This window comes from Nomascus leucogenys, chromosome 13, assembly GCF_006542625.1.
Source record: "Nomascus leucogenys isolate Asia chromosome 13, Asia_NLE_v1, whole genome shotgun sequence".
NCBI classification, from domain to species: Eukaryota; Metazoa; Chordata; class Mammalia; order Primates; family Hylobatidae; genus Nomascus; species Nomascus leucogenys.
The window spans coordinates 25,229,311-25,244,251 of NC_044393.1; the positions used below are offsets into that span (position 1 = coordinate 25,229,311).

The following is a 14,941-nucleotide window of genomic DNA, read 5'->3' on the forward strand; positions in this document are numbered from 1 at the left end:
AACCCAAACACACAAAAATGCATACTATATGATTGCATTTATGTAAAATTCAACAACAGGCAAAACTAATCTATGCGGTTTCAGGGTGTAGGGAGTGACTGGAAGGGGACATACGGGGTTGGAGAGGGGGCTTCCGGAGTGCTGGTAGCACTCCAAGCAGGATATGGGTTAAATAGACAGGTTCAGTTTGTGATAAATTGATTCATTTAAGATTTGTGTACTTTTGTGTATTTGTTTTTCCTTAAGAAATCATCACAATTTTTTTTTAAAAATACTGCTGTCTGGGTCCCACCTCAACAGATTCTAGTTTAATCGGTCTGGAATGCAGCCAGAAATTGACATTTTTAAAAGCTCCCCAGGCGGGTCTCATGTGCACCCAAGAACCACTGTGTCAGAACCTGGCAACTCTCCTTACTATTTCTTGGAGCAGAAAGTGCTGCTGCTTCTCCAGGAAGTCTAAAAGCAGGATGTTTTTGGTAGAACACTAGTAGCGCCAGAGGATGTTAATAGGAGTTACATGAAAAAAGTCTTCTATAGTCATATACGTAATATATTTATTTTTTAGTTTATCTTTTTTGAGTTAGGGTCTCAGTATGCTCCCTAGGCTGGTCTCAAACTCCTGCATTCAAACAATCCTCCTGCCTCAGCCTCCTAAGCAGCTGGGATTATAGCTACCATCATGCCCAGCTAGTAATATGTTTCATTACAATTATCAACTTGTATTGAACACTCACTGCATTCCTAGAGCTAAGCTATGTGTTTTAGCTACTCATATTATCTCATGTAATCTTCACAGCAAGCCTATGAGAAAGGTACTATTAATCCCTGTTTTATAGAAGGGCAAACTAAGCTCGGTAGGGTTAAGTAATTGCCCGATGTCCAGTAAGCAATAGGGGTGGGATTCAAATCCAGATTGGCTTTGACACTGAAGCCCATGCTCTTTTTTATTTTTTCCTTTTTCTTTCAAGAATTACAAGGGGTCAGGTACAGTGGTTCATGCCTGAATCCCAGCACTTTGGGAGGCCAAGACGGAAGGATGGCTTGAGCCCAGGAGTTTGAGAGTAGCCTGGACAACACAGTGAGACTTCATCTCAAAACATTAAAAAATTAGCTGGGTGTGGTGGCTCCCACCTGTAGTCCCAGCAACTCAGGAGGCTGAGGTGGGAGGATCGCCTAAGCCCAGGAGGTTGAGGCTGCAGTGAACTGTGATTGCACCACTGCATGATCACAGATCACTGCACTCTAGCCTGGGCAACAGAGTGAGATCTTGTCTCAAGAAAAAAAAAAAAAAGAGGACAATCAGTGAAGCCTACACACTCGACTACTGCCCTAAACTGCGTGTCCAGACAGCACTTGACTGCAGGAGTTAACTGAGCCTTTGCTATGCTAATATGAGCTGTGAGTTGACAAGACAAGAATATTGAATGCAGCAGTTCCCAAAGTGGTTTCCTTGCCTCCACCACTTACCTTCCAACCCGCCATCCACAACGCTGGTGGAGTTTTCACTCTTAAACCAAGTTTGATCCTGTATTTCCCTTGGAGGGAAGCATCTGATGGCTCCCACTGCCTATGCTGTCCAGTTTCAAGCTCTCAGCCTAAACCGTCCAATATCTGGACCTTGACATTTTAGCTTTCTCTCTGGCCAGCCTAACTTCCCTCCCCACCCCCAACTCACTAAATACCCAATTTTCCAGCTGCACCGAACAGGACTGATGATTCACTCCTCCCCAGTGGTACTCACCATTTGCTGAGACTCTACTGTGTGCCAGGTACTATGCATAAATTGACTTTAATCCTCGCAATGAGTCTTAGAAACAGGCGTCATTACCCCCACTGGATACATTAGTAAAAGGAGGCTCCTCTTGACATGCCCAAAGTCACAACTAGGAAGTGGCAGGGCTAAGATCTGAACCAAGATGTATCTGCTACAAAGCCCATGCAATTTTCACTACACCACACTCAACTCCTCACTTTCACACACGCTGTTTTGGTTTTGTTTTGTTTTGTTTTGTTTTGTTTCGTTTTTGAGACAGAGTCTCGCTCTGTCACCCAGGCTGGAGTGCAGTGGCACAATCCCGGCTCACTGCAGGCTCCACCTCCCAGGTTCACGCCTTTCTCCTGCCTCAGCCTCCGGAGCAGCTGGGAGTACAGGTGCCCGCCACCAGGCCCGGCTCATTTTTTGTATTTTTAGTGGAGACGGGGTTTCACCGTGTTAGCCAGGATGGTCTCGATCTCCTGACCTGTTGATCCGCCTGCCTCGGCCTCCCAAAGTGCTGGGATTACAGGCCTGAGCCACTACGCACGACCCACACACGCTGTTTTATGAGTGGCAGTACCCTTCTTTCTCTCCACCTGGCAAACTCCTCTTGTTCTTTGAGAGGTAGCTCAAGTGCTAAAATGACAATAGCTATCATCTCGTAAGGGCTTTCCAGGCACTGTGCTCAGCACTTGCCTTGTCCCATTTAGGAAATATTGTCTCAATGTCTTTTTTTTTTTTTGAGATGGAGTTTTGATCTCGTCGCCCAGGCTGGAGTGCAGTGGTACGATCTCGGCTCACTACAGCTTACGGCTCCCAGGTTCAAGTGATTCTCTTGCCTCAGCCTCCTAAGTAACTGGGATTAGAGGCACACACAACCATGCCTGGCTAATTTTTTTGTATTTGTAGTAGAGAAAGGGTTTCACCACGTTGGCTAGGCCGGTCTTGAACTCCTGACCTAAGGTGATCCACCCGCCTTGGCCTCCCAAAGTGCTGGGATTGTAGCTGTGAGCCACCGCACCCAGCCTCAATGTTTTAATATTGCCTCTGAATTGTTCTTTATCTCTCCTGTGCCAAATGGGCTTCGTTCCCCTCTCTAGTCCCAAGGCATTTGACCGCATCTCTTCTGTGGCACTCAGCACTGTGGTAATTGCTGGTTTCAGATCTGCCTCTTTAGTTGGACTGGATGCTCTCAGAAGACAAGGGATATGTATTGTTCACCTTTACATCCCATGATAACACCACCCAGCACATAGTAGGTATTCAATATGTGGGAGAGGGTGGACAGCGGGCTGGCCAAGAGACTGAAAATTCACGAAGAATTTCTGTTCTGCCATAAGAGAGTGGTCCTTTGACTTAGAACAAGAGCTGTAACATCAAACTGGGCAAAACAGACTTGGCTAATGCGGGAGGAGGGTGGGCCCTGGGACCAGAACCAGGACATACCTCGCCTGGCCCCTGCCCTTTGCCTCCTGTAAGAGGGTGGACTAAGATTGTGCTGGTCTTCACAGTCTCTTTTCCACTCTGCATGCTTTGCAATTGGCTCTATATATCCCTGCTGAGGGGATTTGTTGTAAAACGATGGTTAGGTTCATTCCACAGTGCTGATTCAGTTGATTTTCACAACTGCTCCTTGTGTTGTGTTGCTTTTAATATGTCTCAAGTGAATGAAGAGCTATCTAGGACAGGTGGGCCCAAAGAAAATGTATATAGCTAAGGCTTGGTTCCCCCAGGTGGGTCGACCAGATGATCATACCCCTTTCTACATGGACCTATTGTTTTTGAGAAGGAGGCCCCTTTACAAGACATAGACAGATGTTTGATGTTCACTCATTGATTGAAAACCGTTCTATGGATCCACTGTACCACAGGTCTGTTCAGAGCACACCTGCTTGTAATCCCTGTGGTAAACAGCCTATTTATGCCACCCACATCCAACCTCTATGAGCTTCAAGCTTGCTGATTTTTAAAGCCAGCCTCCTGTTTCCTTGTTCCCACTCTATCTGGACCAATATACAGATCTGCCCGGGTTTGAGTGATAGGTAATCAGTGCCAGCTGCAAACTCAGCTGGGTTTCCCCACAGGCTCCCTCAAACAAACCCTATTTGTAAACATGGAAACTACCAAAGAGACTATTTTAAAATTACTCACCCCTTCCTAACTTCCCACTTCTTCTGCTGCCCCTACTAAGGATAAGCTCCATTATTATTTTTTTTTTCTTTTTGCTTCTAATCAAGTTGTTTTCTTTTGAGAATTTCAAGCCTTCTCACATCCTGGGACATAGTGCATACGGTATTTTATGAAATAATTTGTGATATTAACGAATATAGAGTTTATCAAACAAAAGTTAGCTAAGCTTATGCATTTCTCTAGCACAATGTGAACCATACTGTTTTGCTCTCATTTTATTTGTTCATGTGTCTGCCAACTCCAGGAGATGGGATCAACCTGAAGGCAAAAGCTGGTTTCATTTAATTTTGTATCCAATTCCAAGCATAAGGCCAGGTACAATGTAGTTTCTGAATATTTGATCATCATTAGGTAGGCATAATCCAAAGGGTCATAAAATCTAAAAATTACTGTAGAACCTGATGCAGAAATGTTCTGTTTTATATCTATCAGACTGACAAAAATGAAAGTTACTTAATCCTCAGTGCTGGAGAATAGATGGGGGAAACAGTCATACACTGTTGAGGAAACAGAAATTGGTTCAGCCTCTTTGGAGAACAGGTTAGCAATGTCTATCATAGTTGAAACTGCCAGGAATTTTCCTTATGAATAAAATCATCAGTATGTAGCGTATACAAAAATATATACACTGTTCAAACAAGGATGTTGCAACATTATACATTTGTAGGAGGAAAAAAACTGGAAACTATCTTAGCCATCATCAAGAAACTAGAAAATAAATGATGGTACATTTTTATCACTGGACTATCAGATAGCCTTAAAGATCCAGGTATATCTGTGTGTTGGCATGTGCTCAGATAAATTAGCTGAAAAAGAAGATCTCAGAAGAGTTTTGTATAGTGTGTTAAAAAGAAAAATGGATAAACATGTAAATGAATATGGGTTTATATATGCATATGAAATTTATGGAAAAATACATAAAACATTCATAGATTTATTCCGGGGAAAAGGGATGAGTGGCTGGGAAGATGGGGAAAGTTTACTTATGATACACTTATATACTCTGTATAATTAAAAAGCATGACATTCAGCCATAGGAAAACAAAAGCTTAAGTTTATATATAAAAGAAAAAAAATGAATGACATTTTGGTGAAAATCTTCCTTATATTTTTATAAGGTAATAGGCAATGTTTATAAGGCAACATTTCCTCTCTATCCAGTCCACGGGATAGCCAACGATAGCAATAGTTCCAGAAAGAAAACAGGAGACAGAGAAAGTCACCAGAAAGAGTCAAGAGCCCTAAAGAGAATATTAAGTGTCAAAATTTGTACGTTTTACTTGTTCTTGGATGTGAGGAAATAAAGCCAGTTCTGACTGACAGTCTGAACTAAGACATTCTGAGAACTCCCCAGGCTGGCACAGACTCTGGGGCCAAGAAGCAGAGACTAGGGATGCCCAGGTAAGTAATGGCCATAAGTAACCTAGTGAACAAAACGAATGACCCAGCTCCTGGGGACATAATGACACAGTGCTCTGCTCACCTATTTCCCTAGCCCCTGAATACTCCTAGGGACTAACTCTAATGATAATAACGCCATAAGAATAGTTGGCATGTATCAGGTACCTCCTACCTGCCAAGCAGAGGCTAAATGCCTAATCATATCAATTTATGTTATACTATTATTATTCCTGTTTTATATGGGGAAATTGTGGCTCAGCAAATATACGCATGTAACTTACTCAAGGTTGCAATAGGTGCTGGAGGTAGGAATCAAACCCATATCTGACTCTAAAGCCAGCCAAGGTCATTGCTAGCCTTCCGCCCTCTGAAGGAAGGACAAGAAAAAAGGCACTCCCTCAGAGTAGGGCCAGCACCATGAAGAGAAGACAGCATTTTTACGCAAAGAAAGGGCCAGAGAGTGTAATGATTCAGTGCAAGGACTTTGAAGCCGGATATCCTGAATTGGAATCCTGACTTTTCCATTTACTGGCTGTGTGACCTTAAGTAAGTCATTGAACCTTTCTGCTTCACTTTCCCGAACAGTAAAATGAGAGTAGCAATAAAGTCACCCCTGGCCAGACACAGTGGCTCATGCCTGTAATCCCAACACCTTGGGAGGCCGAGCCGGGTGGGTCACTTGAGGTCAGGAGTTCGAGACCAGCCTGGCCAACATGGTGAAACCCCTTCTCTACTAAAAATACAAAAGGTAGCCAGGAGTGGTGGCAGGCGCCTGTAATCTCAGCTACTCAGGAGTCTGAGGCAGGAGAATCGCTTGAACCCGGGAAGCAGAAGTTGCAGTGAGCCGAGATGGCACCACTGCCCTCAGGCCTGGACGACAGAGTGAGACTCTGTCTCAAAATAATAATAATAATAATAATAATAATAATAATAATAATAATAATAATGTCACCTCTTAGAGTTGTTAGGAGGACTAAAGGAGTTAAATAGATAGCACCTGGCTCATAATAAGTACCAAGTGATTATGATGAATATTAAGAAAAAGGTGCCCTTCCCTCCAAGCAGATGCAGCCCTGCAGGGTGCAGAGCTTGGCAAGTGGATCACAGGCTAGATTTCAGCCTCTCCTTTAGCTGAGTGCCACTGTGCCCATCAGCAATACACAACTCTACAACCTTACATAGGTCCTGCTTAGCAATTAACCTACATGTACTGGCAGTTATTCCTCCCACCTTCCCTTCCATCAGTCTGACTGAATCAGAATCACCTGGCACACTTTGAAAAAATACAGACTCTCAGGGCCCTACCTTGGCCGATTCTAACACGGGTGGACTGGGCTAGGGCCCAGGCACCTGTACTTCTCACAAATCCCAGGTGACCAGATGACCCAGGAACAGCATGTACCTGGATACATGTTTTTGGAAGTACTCAAAGCTCATCATTCTAGCTGACATTCTGGCTGTCTGAGTTGCTCCTTGAGACCAAGCATCCTCTTTGTCAAGTCTGGTCCCAGGCCTGGGCACACAAAGAAGGGGCACAGTGAACATCTGTGACTCCGCAAGCCAGCCAGCACAGCAGATGGCTGTGTGAACAGGCACAACAGGCTGCATTTGTTTTTGTGCTTAAGTGGTTTGCACCAGGGAACCCTCACCTGTAGACTTGGGGTCTCCCATACCCTTGCTCCTCAAAGCGCAGTTCACAGACTGGCAGCTTGACACCCCCTGGGAGCTTGGTAGAAATGCAGAAAACTCCATACCCAGCCCTACTGAGTCAGTTTCTGCATATTAGCAGGAAACCAAAGGGGATCCATATGCAAGTTTGTGGATACACCCTAGACCCCTTCTCCCTATCCAAGTAAGTTCTAACCAATGGGCACATCTAACCTGTTCAAACACCCTTTGGGGCCAGTCTTCTCCTTCAAACTCCTACAGAGACCCAGAAAAACAGCACAGTCCCTCCAACAGCCCAGACTCACACTTAGCAGCCAGCCTAAGGCTCCAGGTGAACCTTCACTTTAATAAGTTATGTATTTTTAAGTCCACATTAAAATAAACCTTCCCAATAAATTGAAAAAGAGACACCTCTGGCCTCTATAATTCCAGGATGTAAAACACCCTCCTCTTTTGTACAGAATTGAGACCCCTGCTTTCCTGCCTAAAGCCATCCAGGGACATCAAACAGTCCAAAGAAAACAAGCAATGTCTTCCTGTTGGCCAAGCTTCAAGTTATCAGGCAGATTTCACACTGCAGCTTGACCTCATTAATCCAAGGCCTATCACATTGCTGTAAATGTCAGTGGAAAATAGCCATTCAGTGGGTTTCCTTCATTCCACTAGAAAGGGACAAAACAGGAAGCTGACAAGCAGCTGTGCCCCAGCTTCGCAAATCCCAAGGGCCCAGCTGACAGCACCTATGCTCCTCTGCCCCAGCCTACTTTCCAGATAAAGACGGGTCGTGTATCTACATGAGTAAAATGCAGTGGTGATGGCAGGAACAATTCAGATAATCTGGGCCCCCAAGCACCTGCCTGGGAAGGAAAACAGAGAGCTCGGTCTGAATGTCTTTGGCCTGAGTTACTAACTGGCTGTTCGTCATTCAAGTTCATCTAAATCTCTTCTGCCTATTCAAAATGTTCCACAAGCTAAACCCCTGGGACTCCAGGGGACATAAGGCCTTCCAAGTCCTCATTCATTCCTTTAATGCATATTGATTGTCTCCTGTGTGCTGGACATCATGCTGATCATGCTGGCCAACTGGAGACACACAGCTGAATGAATTGGACACAGTCACTCTCCTTATGGGGCTCATAGTCCACTGTAGTCTTTCTTAACCTCAGCACTATTGATATTTGGGATCAGATAATTTTTTGTTGTGGGGGTGCTGTGCTGTGCACCATAGGATATTTAGCAGCATCCCCGGTATCTACTCACTGGATGTCAGTAACTCCTCTCCCCCACTATCCCCCGCAAAGCTGTAACAACCAAAAATGTCTTTAGACATTGCCAAATATCCCCTGGGGAGGGTCAAACTACCCCAAGTTGAGAACCACAGGTCTAGTGGATGAAACAGAAGACTAAAAGAGTAATGCTCACATTTAACCATATAATCACAATTATGATAAGTACTGCAGAGAAAAATCTGCTGGATATTATATCAATATTATCTACAGCTTGGAAGTCAAGCATTTTACATATGATTACAAATCCTTACGACAATTCAGAATTGTTTGTTAGTCACTATTTAGCAACTTATTGGAGATGCTAAAAATAGCAACTTATTTCTTCATCTTTATTTCCAGATGAAGAAATTAAAGTTCAAGGAAGTGAAAAAATTTCCCTAGGCCCCAAAGCCAGTGGAAGGCAGAGCCAGGATTTGAACCCTGGCCCCAAACTTTGCCCCCATGTAAAAGGAAATGTAAGCCTGTGTTTGGATGTCCTCTGAAACAGGGAGGGTCTGTGGTCATGTGATGCTCTGACCAGCCATCCTAAAAGATTCATTCCTTCTTGGGGCCACCGTGGGGCTCAGCCACCATCTGCCACATCAATCAAGCTGCACATTGCCTGCATCAAGGCACATCTGTGGGTGAAGGAATGCCATTCTAGATTCTGAGACATCCAAGAACACCTCCCTGCAAAGCGCCTGCACACAGGAATTTCCCCAAAGTTGGGGTACATACCCAGAGCACACCCCACTGTGACCCATCTCCAAAATGCCTACTGCCCAGCACCCAAAGGTACACGAAGCAAAAGAGGCCAGATATTCTGCAGTCAGCCTTAGATTTACAAAGTGTGTGAAGAAGGTGGTGCAGGATAGCACATGGCAACTTTGAGATGCCCCCCAAGACGTGAGTTCCTGTCACTTACAAGCTGCATGCCCTTTAGCAAATTGCCTCACCCTCTGTGCCTCAGTTTCTGCCTCTGTGCAGTGGGGGATAAGTGCATTCATTTCAACAGATTGGTATGAGAATTCAACGGCGATGCAAATAAAGACCTTTGACAGTGACCAGCACCCAGAAATGCACTTGGTGCTATATCATGATCAATAAGTGAGTCAGGTCATGATGCTTCCTCCACCTCTACCCTCTTCTCTCAGATAAGAAACTGAGTCCCAGGAAGAGAGAAACAAGTGCAGACGTGGGAAAAGCATCTCAGGAAGAGGGAGTGGACCTTTTCTTCTTCGTGCTTCCTGGGTGGAACGAAGAGGGAAGGATGGTGAATGTATGGACAGTTGGGCAGAGACCAGCCCTTCCTCCCATGCAGAAGTTAATCCTGAAGTTTCTTGGACAACCCTCACTATAGAACCACCCTCCAAGGAAGGTGCAGAGGGACTGCCTCGGGTCAGTGAGTGTTTAATCCTTCGGGACTCCCAGGAGGATGGCCTCTGCTACCTCCCTGGCCTTGCTTCTGCCTCCATCAAACTTTCTGATGACTCTGCTCCAACAGCGACTCCTCCCACTGCTCTCCAAAAACATCCAGCACTTTTAAGCCTCGGTGCCTCTGCACATGCTGTTCTCCTGGCTAGGGCTGCCCTACCACCTGGAAAACTGTCACTGAAGGGCTCAACATGCTCCCACAGCAACTTTTGCCCACCTGTTATTGGCAATAATAGACTAATAATAGCAACGAACATCTGTGAGCACTTATTAATATCTAGAAAGCCCAAGCTAGGCTTTTAAGTTTTTTGGTTTTGGTTTTTTTGTGTGGTTTTGTTTTTTTTTTTTTCGAGACAAGGTCTTACTCTGTTGCCCAGGCTAGAGTGCAGAGGCGCACGTAATCATGGCTCACAGCAACCTTCACTTCCCCGGTTCAGGTGATTCTCCCACCTCAGCCTCCCAAGTAGCTGGGACTACAGGTGCACACCACCATGCCTGGCTAATTTTTTGTACTTTTTGTAGAGATGGGGTTTTGCCATATTGCCCAGGCTAGTCTCGAACTCCTGGAGTCTATCAGTCTGCCCACCTCTGCCTCCCAAAGTGCTGGGATTACAAGTGTGAGCCACCACACCTGGTTCAAGCTAGGTTCTTTACCCACAGTGTCTCACTTCTCTCCTCACATCATCTTAGGGAGGTGGCTTATCTGCTTGAGAGGTAAGGCCTCTGTCCATCCTCACCCAGCTACAAGGTGGCAGCTTCAGGATTCAGACCTGGGTCAGCCTGAGCCATGTGGATCTGCTCTTCACTCTCTCTTCTTGCTGTTGCAGCCTTTATCCCACAGTGTCCTCATTATCTGTCTCCAGGCCTGCCTCTCCCCACAGACGGAGAACTGTGAGAGCTGCCTCATTCATCTTGAAATCCCTTGCTAAGCACGGGGGCTAGGATGGAATAAACGTCTTTTGAATGAATCAATGAATCCTGGAAGATGGCAGTCAGCTGAGAAAGGCTAAGTGGCTGCTCACAGACTCCCCGGGGAAAAGCTGGTGCTAGACTCAAGTTCCCAGGAGTGAGCCCCCACCCCCGCCCCAGGAGACAGGCTGAGAGGCTTTCCCTGTCCTGATGGCTACAGGCAGAAGAGACAGGGTCTAACTCACTCCCCACCCTGGCACTGGAGGAGGTGGGACCTTTGAGAGCCCAACACAAAGGAGGAAATAGTAGTGATGGTGACAATGATCATTTCCTGCATTCCTACCCACACCAGATGCTGCACTGAGCACTTTCATTTTTTTTTTTCCTTTTTTTTTTTTTTTTGAGATAGAGTCTCGCTGTGTCACCCAGGCTGGAGTGCAGTTATGTGATCTCGGCTCATTGCAACCTCCTCCTTCCGGGTTCAAGCAATTCTCCTGCCTCAGCCTCCCAAGTAGCTAGGACTACAGGCATGCGCCACCATGCTGCGCTAATTTTTGTATTTTTAGTAGAGACAGGGTTTCACCATGTTGGCCAGCTGGTCTTGAACTCCTGACGTCTCGTGATCCTCCCGCCTTGGCCTTCCAAAATGCTGAGATTACAGGTGTGAGCCACTACACCCCACCCTAGTACTGAGCACTTTCTATGTGTTAATGGTCTCATGGAATCCTTACAATCCCACAAAGTAGGCATTACTGTGATACCTATTTTACAAATGAGAAAACCAGACTCAGAGATATTAAGTCATGTATACAGGGTCACAGAGCTTTTAGGTATAGATCCCTGATTAAAATTAGACCTCTCTGGCTCCCTCACTCTTCATACTCGTAGCTTTCTGTAAGAGGCAGGCTTGTCCAAGCCCTCCTTTAAGCCCAATTGCTAAGATGCACTCAAGACAGTGAAGGTTTTCCTGGTCTCTGCTGGAAGAGTGCCAGTTGGGACCTACTGGTCAACAAATGTGACAAGTGTCCTGGGTGCAGGAGGGGTGGTGGCTAGGTTGGGAGAGGGGAGGGAAAGGTTGGGGGGATGGGGTCCCGAGAGTCCAAGCACAGCACCTGGATTCAGGTATGTGCCTTCTGCCTTCTCCTAAACCAAGTTGGCTGCAGCCTCTGTTGCTCCACTTGGGGCATGGAGCTGATTTTGAGAGGAGCTGAGCCCCACTTTTCCCATCTGCAAAATGGGAATCAGTAATGCCTACTTCATGGGGATGTGAGGATTCTGTGAGGCCATCACACATAGGCCTAGTTTCCAAAGGGCTCAAATAGGCTCTGCAGAAAGGAGAAAGGTTCTGGCTTTAAGGAAAAACCACCTCCCTACGTCAGCATCCTCTTAGCCCTGTGGCTCAAGCTCCTGAAATGACTTAACAGCTAGATTAGAATTTAACCTCCGCTCCACCGTCAATTACCAGAGAGAGCAAAGTCTGAGTGGGCACAGGGCCTTGCCTACCATGTCTTTCTAGGCCATGGATGATCTGGAGAACACAGATGGCACGGGGCCCTTGACACATGAACCACGGAGCCACTAATGAGTGTCACGGTGGTAGGAGACCAAAAGAGGGGAAAGAAGACATTCCAGAGGCTGGGAAGAGCTGGAGCCAGGAAGGTTCCAAGACAGGGGGACACTGTTAGGTAGACCCCAATAGACAAGTAGGTACAGAGTTGATGGTCCAGGGTGGCCTGGTTGACACCTTGCCCCCAGCATCCTGGGGACTCAGCCAGGAAGATGGGATTTGGGTGACAGGTGGGAGAGAAGGGCATGGGAGATCTGTGTGGGAAGGGCCCTGTGAGCAGGCAGCTGGCTGGAAAGATTTGCTGGCCCCCACCGGCCTCCTGCAAGCTGGCTTTTTATGACAGAGCTGGGGGAGGAAGATGTGGAAACTCCCCCAGCCCCTGCAGAACCACCCACCAGGGCTCCACTTCTGCACCTGTCTAAGAGAGACACGCCCCACTCAAAGCCAATCCCGAGGGCGGCCAGTATTGGCCAAGGAGTGTTCATCCTCCCGCTCTGCTGCACCCAGCCTCTCCCTCATCTCCCCACAGCCTGGCGGCTGTTAGCCCCTTTTCTTAGAGGCAGTTGAGACTCCAGAAGCCAAGTACCTTGCCCACGAGTAGACAGCTAGTCACCAGCTGAGCTAAGAAGCTTTATTACCAGACTTGGAGGAGGCCTCCCAGATGGAGGGTTTTTCTCCGGTGCTTCACCAGCCGCAGGAAATGGCAGGGTACACAGGGAAGTACCCCTGCGGACTGAGGCCGCCATCGGCAGGCTCTTTCCGGGGAGAGCCCTGAGGGAAAGGGCGCCTGGTACCTCCGGGCCCCGGGTCCTCCACAGAGGGTGATTCAGAGGCAGCACCTGGTGTCCAGAGCCGCGGAGAGCTGGGGGGAGCTTCTGACAGTGAGAACAGGGGCCCTTTATGTGAAATGCAATCACATGGGCGCGCAGGCAGCTCGGTTTTCGGTTCCTAGAAGCGCTGATGAAGCCACATCCCTCTGCCTCTGCTCCTGAGGTGCTCGGGAGCACCGAGACTCAGGCCTGGCGCGCGGCAGCGGCGCAGCCCTGGGGTCTCGGGAGGGCCAGATTCAAAGCTCTCCCAGGCTCAATTATCCGCCAAGGGCTGAGAGCTGCATCATCATCTCCAGTGAAGCTGGAGGCCGGGCCGGGGTGGGGGAGCGGAGGAAGGGAGTCTTCATGGGGGAAGGAGGAGGGCAGCGAGCGCCTGCCCCTCCCGGCTCTCCACCAGGGGCGGTCTGGGCAGCTCAGCCTGGGCACTCCGGGTGACCTTGGGGAGACCCCTCTGGGCGACCTCTCTGGGGCGGCTGCACGTCTCCGCCCATCCTCGGCTCCCGGGGGCGCTCCTCCGGGCCGGAATGGATGAGCGGGAGTCGCCCAGAGGGGAGCGCTCCTGGCGCGGGGGACCCAGCCGCCGGCGCACGGGGCCCTGGGAGAGGCCGGGCGCGCCCCTCCCGGGGAACTACCACGCGCAGGGTCTCCCCGGGGCTGGCTGGTGCTGTCAGCCGGATCCTGAGGCGGGGAGGGTCTGCAGGTGGAGGCGCCTGCCTTGGGGACCTTTCCCGCCCAGGCAGGAGCGCTCTCTGCGCCCTGCCGCTGCCCGCCTGGACCAAGCCCCGCCACGCGAGGGGGCGGCACCTCCATGCCCGGCCAGGAGAGTGGGCGCGGGGGGGTTGTTTGGTGTCCGCTGTGGCTCCGGCCGCCCGGCATTGCACCCCCGGCGGACGGCGGTCCATGAGTCCAGAGCGACCGAGGACCCCACCTCCCCGCCCCAAGATCGGGCCACTACGGCCTCAGCCAACAACCTGCCAATGCGCCCCCTCCTCTGGCCTCGTCAAGGAATTGCGAGGCCGGGGAGAACGCCCCCATTCCAGCCCGACTCCCGGACCTAGCGCTCGCGGTACCCGCCTTTCCAGAGTCCCCACACTCCCATTTATCTCAAGCTATCGTCCCTTGACCAAAGCGCCCCGGCCCCCAGCTAGGTGATCGCAGGCTGGGACCACCTCCCCGCCCCATCCTCATCCCCCGCCCTGCGAAGCCGCGGGTGGTGGCGCCGCCGGGGAACTCACCCGCTCTCCCGAGCCCTGCCCCGGGCGGCTCCCGACCCCGGCTGTGTCTGTGGGTCCCCGAGCCGCAGCTGCTCCAGCGGCGACAGAGCTGGCTCTGCTCGGCCGCGAGCCTCCGCGCCGCCTCTCGGCTCCTCCCCCAAGGCGGGGCCTGAGCTCCTGGGACTGGGGTGGGCGCGCTCAACCCCATCCGGCTTGGGAGGCAGCGCGGGACAGGGTCCCGGCGCTCTCGGGTAGGGACCCCTCTTCTGAGCTGCAGGAAGTTGAAACCGGTTGGGACGCGGCCAGGCTTCGGAATAGTTTTCCTAACGCTGCCCCCTCCTCCAAAATAGTTTTCCTAACCCCTACCCCGACCTTGGAAAGAGGGAAGCCAAGGACGGTATCCCTGCTCCCATTTGACAGACGGGAATCCTGAAGCCCAGAGAGGAGTGGTAACCTGCTCAAGGTCACACACAATGAATGCCAGGGCCAGGAACTCAGGGTTCCTAGCTTGAAGGCCTGCGCGGCCTGAGTCTGAAGGCTTCCAGGCGGTCCAGGGGCCGGCCCTGGCCTTGCGCTGGGGACAGATCTGTGGGGCCAGGTCCCCCAGCTGCCGGGGCCGAGACATGAGGGCTGTGGCCTGCGGCGTGGACTCGCATCATTTCCTCTTTCTGGAAAGAAGGGAGGTGAAGCGCTGGAGGAAGGAA

General features: G+C 49.4%; 1 protein-coding gene across 1 annotated transcript in view; it reads right to left on the reverse strand.

Annotated features, from left to right (window-relative positions):
- PPP1R16B (protein phosphatase 1 regulatory subunit 16B) overlaps window positions 1-14,369 on the reverse strand; it is a 117,735-nt gene extending 103,366 nt beyond the window's left edge. The window contains exon 1 of the mRNA XM_030825432.1: window positions 14,259-14,369. The gene's annotated coding sequence lies outside the window, so the exon portion shown is untranslated. The remainder of the gene's footprint in view (window positions 1-14,258) is intronic.
- Between the last annotated feature and the right edge of the window lie 572 nt (window positions 14,370-14,941).